Raw genomic sequence first — 12,065 nt, 5'->3', positions numbered from 1 at the left:
TTTTCTAATTTCAAGTCTTCCTGATATGAAAAAGTGTGACCCAGGGGGTTGCACTAACCTCTACATTTTGTATAATATGTGAAAGAGAGATCTTTTGTAGAGCTTACTTTTATTATTAAATGTACTGAAGTATTATATTTAAAGAAAAAAACTTTCAGACTTCATCTGCCACTGGTTATTTTTTTCAAAGAGTAACTTGCAAGTTTTCAGTACAAATCTGTGCTACACTGGATAATACTTCTAGGGTTTTTTTCCTTTCCTCCTTTTTTTGCACCTTAGAATCTCATGGTAATATTAATCTGTAAAAGTCTATTATTTTATATATTGGTGAGTTCCATTATTATCATTTATGGTCCATAAGACTCTTTCAGTATGATGTCTTTTTTTTTGTTTGTTTTCATCATAATTTTCCCAAACATGTTAGATGAACTTAGGTTGTGCTTTTGTCCTCATAGTGGCCTGATCCTGTCAATTCTGTCTTACTACCAGAAGTGGTCCCAGCGAAACCAACTGCACCACTAAGATTAGAACTTGCAGGACTAGAGCCTATAAGAAAGGTACTGAATTGTCTTTTTAATACAAAAGGAGCTCTTCTGCTGTATTAATAAAATTTGTCCCTCTGAAACAAGGTTTCCAGACCATTTTTGGCTGAGAACTATAGACTGCTAAATCAGAGCAGGCTAATACAATGTATGGAATATTTATTTTGGTAAAAAATGTAATATTTCCAATTTTGACTCTCTTAATGGCTTTTTATGTGTCAGCTATCTAGTTAAACTCTTTGCTAATCTGAGACATGTACAACATAAAAATAATGATTAGCATTATTTTTTCATGTTTTTGTTGCAAGAAGAGCCAAGTCAGTTTTTTCTTTTTATGTTTTTAAGTAAATGAGCAATGCATCATGAGAGCTGCAGTTTTCTCCACATTATTTCAATCTCAGATCTTTTCATCCTTTATCCAACTTGTGCTGAGGGAATCCTGCTTTTCAGTTTGATTGGCACTGAAAGCTTCTGTAACTTGGAAAGTTAAAGGGAAGTAGGAGTTCATATTTGTCATTTTCCAGTCCTGTTGTTTGGTCACATGAAAGAAGGACTTTTATCTCCTCCACTTTACCCTTCATTAAAATTGTAGTTTTGAGAGTAGACAATGGGAAATAGTTGCCTAGGGAAGTTAGCAGACTTTTGCTCTAAAATTCTGGTAAAATGACAATATCAAGATGATTTCTTAACAAAAGAAAACAGAAACAGCCATTTCCTGTTTGGGTTCATTTTGTAGTAAACTTGCAGATATGAAAGTTTCTTCCTGAAACTGATCCATCTGAAAAGCCTTTCAATCCCCAAGAGTGCCATGGAACCTTAATAATGGAAAAGCAATATACATTCCAAAATAACAAATAGGGACCTGAAAAAGTTTTGTATCTGCACTAATTGAAAGTAAATGAAGAGACTAACACCATATTGTGAGATATACACCCATACACGTGGGAAATCAAATAATAGAAAATTATATCATTTCTTTGTGGGAAACTCTAGCCCAGGAATGGCTAGCAGAAAGAGGGCATTGAAGTAGGAAAACAGGCTCCAGGTCGGAAGCGACCTTGGGCCCAGCTGTTGGTCAACAGAAGAATGTGAGGCCAGCTGGTGTTTTACAAAGGAGTGTGAGCCCAGCTGTTGCTGATCGGTAAAACAATGTGAGAAACAAGTAACTGCTAATTGCAAGGCTGAACACAAGAGATAAGCATGGGAGGAGTTGGCATTTACCTCCCAGCCAATGATGAGCTGCACTTTTGCAATATGTATGTGCTAATTAACGAACGGTATAAAAGATGTTTGCTGATTGCCAATAAACGAGACTTGCTGATCATCATTGGATGGTGCCTGTCTTCCGCTGGTTTTCCGTCAAATGGTGACCCCGACGTGATACCACAGACGGTCCAGCGTAGGGTTCGGGTCCTGCAAGCAGAGGGACGGCAAAACAGACAGCGCAGCTGGTCTGCGTACCCTGGGCGACCACATAGGTGGGCTCAGTCTGCGTGCCCTGGGCGACCACATAGGTGGGCTCAGCCGATACATGCTGCCGAGACCTTGGGAGCTGCAATGGCGCCGACGAGCACAATGCAGAGGCAAGCAGCATATGATTTCTTTACATCTCTTTTAGAGAGGCGTAACATTAAGGGTATAGATTTACGTAAAGAACTACCGTTGTTGATAAGCTGGGGATGCGAGAAGGGACACTTTGTAAACCCACATACGGTGCATGAACTGGCAGAGTGGAGAAAGGTGGGGGACAGTTTGTGGGAGGCGGTGTTAGAGGATGATAAAACTGCAAAGAAAATGAGTAAGCTATGGAAGGTAGTACATAACGAGTTATTGCAGATACAAGCAGAAAAGCCAGCTGTGCAGCAAGCTGTCTCAGCTCAAGAGCGAAATCGGAGCTACGGCTTAGACTGGGGACTTAGCACCCCGGGCCCGCCTGCGGTTTCAACTGTCTACCTGCCCCCTGGGCCGGCAGACCCCTCAAACTTGCCCTCGTCACCCGCAACTCCCGCTACTGCGAATAACCAGCCCGCAACGGTACCGGCTCCCGGCCTAGGCCATGAGCCGATGCCTGGAGCGGAATCTGACTTAGCAGAAGCTGTTGTGCGGGAGCGGCGAGGGGCATGGGCAGCATTAGCGCGGGAGGGGGCAGAAAAGGGTGATCCTGAACTAGCTGAAGCCGGTGGTACTCTCGCTTTTCCGGTAATTTATAGACCGAATCCCGGGGGAGGACTGCAGGCAGAGATTACTGCGTTAGACTGGAAATTATTGTCCCAGTTACGGTTCACTGTTAGTCAGTTCGGAGTATCGAGTGAGCCTGTAAGACAAATGCTGGACTATCTGTTCACTGCACATGTCTTGTTGCCTGCCGATATTAAAGGGCTCGCCGAGTTGATTTTTTTGCCACACCAAAGATTGCTGTGGGAGGCTCACTGGCAAGCTGAGGCACAGGCGTCAGCTGCAACCCAGAGGGCACCGGGAGATCCCCTTCAAGGCGTTACCTTGGATGAACTGTTAGGGCTGGGAGCGTTCTTTAGAACGGAGGCACAGGTTTTATTGGGACCAGAGAAGTGTAGAGAAGCGATGAGAGTTGCTCGAGCAGCTATGACTAAGGTTAAGGATACAGGAGGGATCCCCTTTTATATGGGAATAAAACAAGGGAGAGCCTATGATGATTGTTTGTTTGTGGGATTTGGTGATAGATGACGATAAGACAGCGGAAAAGTTAATGAAACCTTGGTGGGAAGTGATTAACTGTATGAAAAAATATAAAACTGAAAAAAGATTAGCAACAGCCGCCTCTGATCGGCTAGACAACTGTGACCCCAATGCTGGAAAGATTGGAATTGGCTTAGACAATCTCTCACCTCCCTTCTCGGGGATCCCAGTTGTCGTACCTCGAAAACCCCTTATTCCCCCTCCTCCCGCCCCTGATAAATCTACATCTGTAGAAACTAGCGGAGGAGGAATAAGCTTGGGAAAGGGAGGTGAAGATATTGAAAATTTATGTGATGTAGTCTCTCCGGTGGAGGAAAATAAGCCGAGCACGTCTAGTCACCGTTCTGTGCCTGCTGTGTGTAGCCAGGTTGACTGGCGGAAAATCGGGTTAGAGGCATTACAGAACGGGGACCTAGAGACCGCCGATTTGTTAGCTCAGGCTTTCCCTGTCATCTATCAACCAGACCCTGCTAACAATCAAAATTTATTAGCACACCATAATCCTCTTGATTGGAAAATTTTTATGAAGGGCCCATTGCTGCGTCAGTGTGTTATGGAAAACTCCAACCATGCTGCTAAGAGCATTTTAATTACACTTCCCCTAGACGCAGGCATTGAGGTGATGCTTGAATGCATGAGTCGGGTGCCTCCCGGCCCCCGAGCTATGTTAGTTGAAGCATTGAGGGAAGTTGGGCAGGGAATGGTACACGTTCAGCAACAAGTTTGTGCCGCTCTCGCCCCATTGGGTCCAGCCAAAAACTCTCAACAGTAACCAAAGAGGGTCACTGCCACATGGACTTTCCCAATCCCACTGACATGGCTCACAGAAGAGCCAGTATGGGTCGGGCAGTGACCGCTCAAACGGGAAAGTCTACAACAAGCCCGTATATTAATAAAACAACAATTAGATCAAGGACATCTCAAGCTGTTACATGATCTACGGGCAGTAAATCAGCAAATGCAAGCAATGGGGGCTTTACAGCCTAGCCTTCCAAATCCAGCCATGCTACCAACTGACTGGCATTTACTAATTATTGACTTAAAGGACTGCTTTTTTACTACAAAGCTGCATCCTCAGGATACCCAGCGGTTTGCATTTACATTACCGGCAATCAACAGAGAGGTTCCTGACTTACGCTTCGAATGGACAGTATTGCCACAAGGCATGCAGAATAGCCCTACTCTGTGTCAACTCTTCGTAGATGCTGCATTGAAAGAAGCGAGGCAGCAATGGCCGGACACTATAATTTACCCTTACATGGATGACATCTTGTTTGCACAAGTACAACCTTTCTCAGCACAGCAAGAATTATATTTACAGCAACAGCTCCAGCTACACGACCTAGTAATAGCAGCAGAGAAGGTTCAACGTTCACCGGTATGGAAATACCTTGGGTGGCGCATCAGTGACTCTCAGTTTTTCACCCAATGTTAAAGGGCACTGACCCTGCCGCGCCGGTCCGACCGACTGCTGAACAACACACTATGATACAACGTCTTAGCTCCGAGATCGTCCAGAGAGCAGTAGACCGCCTGGACCTCGATCTCCCCATCGATCTCACCATATTCCATGGTTCTACTCACATTTTGGGTGCACTTACTCAGTGCAAAAAGAAAAAGGGGGAGAAGATAAGGGTGTTGGAATGGCAAAAGTTTTGTTTGTGCAGAAGTTTTGTTTGTATTAAATCACTTATGTATATTTGCAGAACACGATAACCCTCCTGCGTGGGTGCATGGAAATGACGATAGGAAAGAGTCAAGACAGGCAGTAATGGTGAAGTATCGAGACCCTTCCACTGGTCTATGGCAAGGGCCTGTAGAAGTCAAGTATTTTGGTCGAGGTTACATGTGTGTGCTTACCCCCACAGGTCTGAGGTGGATACCCAGTAGGTGGGTAAAGGCTATGCCTAGTGAACAGAAGAACGAAATCTGCAAAGTAGACGGTGAAGACGTATGACTACACCGGTAGAGGTAGACAGGATACGGATAGAATGTCCCCAATGCGATAAGTGCCAACCCTGGGCACTAAGAGAATGTCATAACTGTCAATAGCGTAGGTGGGTAAAAACCCATCGAGCTAGGAGGTGGTGTGACAGTTGCTACTATCACCACTTACAGACACATAAGGCTTTAATCATCACAGGCCACGAGGTAGAGGGTTCTAGACAATACACCTGAAATATGGGAAGTAACACCAAGGCACTAGGAAAAGACAAAGAGAAAATGTACACGAGAGTACTCCCATTAGTCATCGTAAGTATCGTGATAAGAATCACCGAGGGCATATACATACCACCCCAGCCCAAACAGAATGTATGGGTTACCCTGGCAAATCTAATAGGCCAAGATTCCATCTGCCTATCATTGTCATCACCAGGAAATCCCTTCTCCACCTGTTTGGTTGGAGTGCCAGTTGATAATTGGACGCTAGTGATACTACAAAATACCACACTTAGGGAGCCTTTGTGATACTCCCCAGAATTGTGTGAATAATTGGGACGGTTGGGCAGTCCATCGCCCTCAAACTAATCTTGAGCCACAAGAGCTTGAGCTATTGGGTTCTTTGTCAGTGGATGTTTGTTTATATTTTACTTACACAGGAAAGAACCAGTCTCTTTCTTGGTCTGTGAATGCTACCCTAAGTATATATAAAAATGCTACTGCTTGGTGTAACTATACCTCTGTAAATATATCACGCTCTAACAATATGCCTATTGCGCTACCTGCAGGTTTGTTTTTAATTTGTGGAGATCGGGCTTGGCCTGGCATCCCGTCACATATAAAGGGAGGGCCTTGCTCTATAGGTCGCCTAACGTTTCTTACCCCTAACACTTCAATGATTTATCAACATCATAGAAAGATGAGAAGCGAAAGGAGCACTCATAAGTTTGAGGATAACTGTGACTCTACAGCTGAATTTTGGAATCCTACAAAGATCATAGCTGTTTCCTTCTTGGCTCCTGGAGTTGGTGTTGCTCAAAGCCTCACGACATTAAACAAGCTAGGATGTTGGCTAGCTAAGCAAACAAATGCCACATCAAAGGCATTATCTGACTTATTACTAGATGTAGACTCTGTAAGACAGGATGATCCATGGCATTGGTTTAACAGCTTGTTTAATGGATGGGGCATTGGCAATTGGATCAAGAGTATTTTGCAGATGGGATTAATAATATTTATACTGTTTATTATTATATTAATGTGTGTCCCTTCTATATCGCAATGTATGCAACAAATGATGGAAAGAAGTATGAGTGCCGTGTTCCTTTCTCAAGGAACAAAAGAAAAAGGGGGAAATGTGGGAAACTCTAGCCCGGGAATGGCTAGCAGAAAGAGGGCATTGAAGTAGGAAAACAGGCTCCAGGTCGGAAGCGACCTTGGGCCCAGCTGTTGGTCAACAGAAGAATGTGAGGCCAGCTGGTGTTTTACAAAGGAGTGTGAGCCCAGCTGTTGCTGATCGGTAAAACAATGTGAGAAACAAGTAACTGCTAATTGCAAGGCTGAACACAAGAGATAAGCATGGGAGGAGTTGGCATTTACCTCCCAGCCAATGATGAGCTGCGCTTTTGCAATATGTATGTGCTAATTAACGAACGGTATAAAAGATGTTTGCTGATTGCCAATAAATGGGACTTGCTGATCATCATCGGATGGTGCCTGTCTTCCGCTGGTTTTCCGTCATTTCTTAGAGCCAGGAATATAGTGCATTGTACAATCTTTTTTTCCTCTTTTGCCAAAATGTGTTTTAGCATTGCACACTGTTTTAAAACAGTACAATTTACAAGTGGCTTTATGTGGTCTGAATATTTTTGCCATAAGAAAATGCAGTGAGTTGGGTATTGAGTGGGGGGACAGAAAATTCACATTGCTTATAACAGTAAGCTTTAGCTTGCAAGTTACTGTACTCAATAATGCTGTATTTGAATTTTTAAATTTTTTTGTGTCACTGGTAAAAAACAATAATGAAAGAATATAGATAGAACAAATAGCATTCAGAAGTTTTTAAAAATGAAATTGATTTTGCAGAAAGCTGACAGTTTTTTCAAACGCATTATTTATTTGTGCCATGCATTTTTCTCAACAAATGACCTTACCTATAATAGTGTCTTGTTTGTCTGTTTACAACCATTTATTTATTGTAATGTACATACTGTAATGTTAATTGTAAATTATGATTTCTTATTATAACATCCTTGTCAGGGTAGTCTTGCTATATTTGGAAACTCTTGGTGAGAGAATGATTATTGTGTATACATATTCTTTGTACATCTTTTCTTCTGTAATATATTCTATGTCACCTTAGAGCTTGTTTATGGAAGATTCAAAAAAAGTATAAAAAACATACAGATATACCCATAAAAAAAGCTGCAGGTCTTTGGTCCCAGTGCTGTGCCTTAACTTTAAACAATATTGTCTTCTGTTTTGCTGCATTTGAAAGTAAGGTAGCTATGGGGCTTGGGCTGGGCATTTCTACCATAGTTTTAGTTGCTAACTGATGGGGTTCCTAGTACAAGCTAGTATGCATGATACTACAATGAGCTTTCATTCATGACCCTACTGGAAGTTCAATCTTGTCCAGTCTTATGGCAATATAATTGCATTGCCTCTGATTATCTTTTTACAGGCTATCATCAGGGGTTATTGCAGCCATTACTTGCTCCTGAAAAAAAATTTATGCTGTATTTCAGTACTGAATTGTACTGAAACAGTTTTGGAAAGCATCTCTAATAAGAATTTGATTTTAATGTATATTGGAAAATGGAATAATTGGAATTAAAAGAGTATAACTCATACACTTCTTTTACAGTTGTCTGTAATATCCCTATTTTATTTATTAGCACAAATTATCACTGTATAAGCAGAATACATAAAGTAGGACAAAAGAAAACTTTAATCTTGGAAATGCTATTAGTGTTATAAGCAGCCAAAGCTTTTATTTTATATAGATGTACCTAAGGCTTTGTACAGGTGTGTATAGCATAACGCACTAGATCTACAGGAGAGTGGTAAACCTTTAGATCTTTCAATAACAATAGTATTAGAGATGCAGGTTGGACTCTGAGTATCTCTTGGTGTTTGACTATCATGTTGCTCCAGACTACTTAGGACTGAGCAATTTGTCAGAGCAAGGTAAATGCCTCTCTTCCATTACAGTGATGCCCAGCCCTTGTAGCATGTGACTTCTCAGTGAAAAAAAAGCCTCCTTTTTGACACAAACTGTAGATTTTAGCAGCCCTGGCCCAAAGGAAATTGATTGCTTTTGTTTTAAACAGTATAAATGAGATGATATAATGACAGAAATTTGAACAATTTCTGTTATTGTTTTAATTTGATTTTTCCTTTGGGTATGTCTTGAGAGTGGCAACTTGTGTGAACATTGCACAAGATGATTCTTCTACTGGTTTCTTAGCCTCTCTTACAGCCTATGGGATAGTACTGTAAATCAATACCTTCATATGAAATTTTTATATGCAATGGAAATAAAAGCATGGGTTGATTCTGCCTAGTTACTGTATTTGATTTTCTTTTGCAATCTGTTTTTTTACCTACATGCCATAGTTGTGGCATTTTAAGATAAAGCTTATTGCCAGAATATTACTGTATTTTTGTCATCATACTATGTTTTTCATAGATAATACAAAATAAATGTGGGGACAAATCAGAAAAGTCAATCAAATGTGGTATTTCATAAAGAAGTCTAATCCAGAAAGATGCTATACAGTTATAGAAGGTGTTCAATCTCAGTTTTCAGGAAATTTTACCATTGGCTTCAGTGGCAGAAGCAACCTATCCTGAAAAGATAAAAATTCAACTTTAAAGGAACAGGAAGAATACAGATTGCCTAGAGGAGCAATACACTGGGATATCACAAAGAAAAAAGAAAGAGTACCATAGTTAAATATTGACAGACAATCTTGGCTCTAAATGGATTATTAAAATAATTTGTTTTTCTAAAATACAATTCATAAATGGCAGCTGTTGTCTTGAAGAAGAAATGTGGTCTTAATGTAGGTCCAGCTCTTGAAGTGGCTTTCATGTACCTCTCCTTGATCAGAGTGGGATTTTGTTGTTTAGGGATTTGGTTGTTTGCTTAATTGAAAATACTTTCTGAATGAATACAAGAAATATTCTATGTCCATTTTTTCCTTAAGTCTCTTAGATCCTTCTTTGGATCTGGGGTTAGTTTGCAAGGAGTACCAGCCCTTAGGACACCTTTTTAATCACACCTTGGTGGCAGAAGAGGCTGGTAAGTGCTGTGCTGGGAAGATGAAGGATACTGCACTGAGCACAGTGAGGCAAATAAGCCAGGTGGTGCCTCTCACTCTTGGCAAGCTCATCCTCGCACATTCCTAGTGGCCTGTCATGGTTTTAGCTGGGACAGAGTTAATTTTCTTCACTCTAGCTGGCGTAGTGCTGTGCTTTGAACTTAGCATGAAAACAATGTTGAGAAAACACACAGATGTTTTGGTTGTTGCTGGGTAGCGTTTGTACTAGTCAAGGACATTTCTAGCTTCCCATGCTCTGCCGGGTGCACAAGAAGCCGGGAGGGGAGGGGGCACAGCTAAGAGAGCGGATTCAAACTGGCCAAAGGGATATTCCATATCATGTAAAGTCATGCCCAGTATGCTAACTGGGAGGGGCTGGCTGGGGGAGGGATGGAGCAATCGCGTCTCAGGGACAGGCAGTGTCTGTCAGCAGGTGGTGAGCGGCTGTATCGTTTGTGTTTCTGGTTTTTTCCCTTTTCCATTTTATTATATTATCATTACTGTCATTATTAACATAATCATTATAATTATTATTTTATTGTAATTATTAAACTGTTCTTATCTCAACCCACAAGTTCTTTTGCTCCTCCGATTCTCTTCCCCATCCCACAGGGGTGGGGGGAGTGAGCGAGTGGCTGCGTGGTGCTTAGTTGCCAGCTGAGGCTGAACAACGACAGTCCTTTTTGGTGCCCAAAGTGGGGCACAAAGGGCTTGAAAAACTTACAGTCGCTGGTCACAGCATTGATTCATCTGTTCTTAATATTAGGTTGTCCAGTCTCTACCATGCTGAATGTAAAGTAGACATTAAAAATTCCTGTTGGTTTTTGTCATTTGCTGTGCTCCGCACTGATTAGAGATGTTCTGCCTAGGAGATTTGTTATTAAAACAACTGGGATAGCTCTCTAGGGAAGGGGGCATTGATAAAGCAATTGGAAAAGGAACACAAGCCCTCATCTTCTGGAGGCAACTCCTGTCAGGTGTGAGAGAAAGGTATCCCTTCAAGGAAGATGTTGTATTTCGCCTAGGAAAATGGATGACCATGGAGAAAGGTATCCAGTACCTGAGGGAACTAGCCGTGTTTGAGGTGATTTATGGTGACCTGGATGATCAGCGGTCATCCAAAGATCCAGATGAAGCCGAGTGCACACGACCCATGAGGCGGAAGTTTGTACGGAGCGCATCATCCTCGTATGCAAACTCATTGGCAGTAATGTCCTGGAAAGAGGACGAGGCACCAAGAGTGGAGGAGTTGATTGATAAACTCTGGGAGTATGAAGCAAATCTCTCTTCCTCGCTCGTCTCTGCTGTGGAGAAACTATCCCTAGAGGTCCAGGAACTCAAAGAAGATAGGTCCTTCTCCCCACCAGTACGGACCAGTATCTCAGCCATTAGGAGTAAGCATTCCTTTGCTCAAGAGAAGGGATACACATGATGGGGCACCCTATGGTTTTACCTGCGTGACCACGGAGAGGACACGAAGAAGTGGGATGGAAAACCTACCTCGACCCTAGAGGCACGGGTACGTGAGCTGCAAGGGAAAACGATCACTCAGGGGAGTTTCACCAGGAGAGCTGCTGCTCCACTTTGCAGTGAGCAAGTCCCCAGACAGAGGAGCAGAAGCGCTGATTTTCTTTCTGCTCTTAATAGAGACACTTGTGATTCATATGTACAGGAGGTGAGTGATGAACACTATGATCAGGACTAGAGGCGCCCTGCCTCCAGCCAGGTGGAGGAAAGGGATAACCGGGTTTACTGGACTGTGTGGATCCGATGGCCTGGTACGTCCGACCCACAGGAGTATAAAGTTTAGTGGACACCGGCGCACAGTGCACCCTAATGCCATCAGACTAGACAGGGGCAGAACCAATCAGTATTGCTGGAGTGACAGGGGGATCCCAAGAGCTAACTGTATTGGAGGCCAAAGTGAGCCTAACTGGGAATGAGTGGCAAAAGCACCCCATTGTGACTGGCCCCGAGGCTCCGTGCATCCTTGGCATAGACTACCTCAGGAGAGGGTATTTCAAGGACCCAAAAGGGTACAGGTGGGCTTCTGGTGTAGCTGCCTTGGAGATGGAGGGAATTGAACAGCTGTCTACCTTGCCTGGCCTCTCGAAGGACCCTTCTGTTGTGGGGTTGCTGAAGGTCAAAGAACAACAGGTGCCGATCGCCACCAAAACAGTGCAAAGGCAGCAAAAACGCACCAGCCGAGACTCTCTGCCATCCATGAGCTCATTTGTTGACTGGGGAGCCAAGGAGTGATCAGTAAGACCCACTCACCCTTTAACAGTCCCATATGGCCAGTGGGGAAACTTAATGGTGAGTGGAGACTAACAGTAGACTATCGTGGCCTTAATGAAGTCACTCCACCGCTGAGTGCTGCTGTGCCAGACATGCTAGAACTCCAATACGACCTGGAGTCAAAGGCAGCCAAGTGGTATGCCACAATTGATATGGCTAAAGCATTCTTCTCAATCCCTCTGGCAGCAGAGTGCAGGCCACAGTTTGCTTTCACTTGGAGGGGCATCCAGTATACCTGGAATCG

The sequence above is a fragment of the Phalacrocorax carbo genome (assembly GCF_963921805.1).
Source record: "Phalacrocorax carbo chromosome W unlocalized genomic scaffold, bPhaCar2.1 SUPER_W_unloc_4, whole genome shotgun sequence".
NCBI lineage: Eukaryota > Metazoa > Chordata > Aves > Suliformes > Phalacrocoracidae > Phalacrocorax > Phalacrocorax carbo.
The sequence above is the reverse complement of the archived record's forward strand: the minus strand, read 5'-3'. Positions refer to the sequence as shown.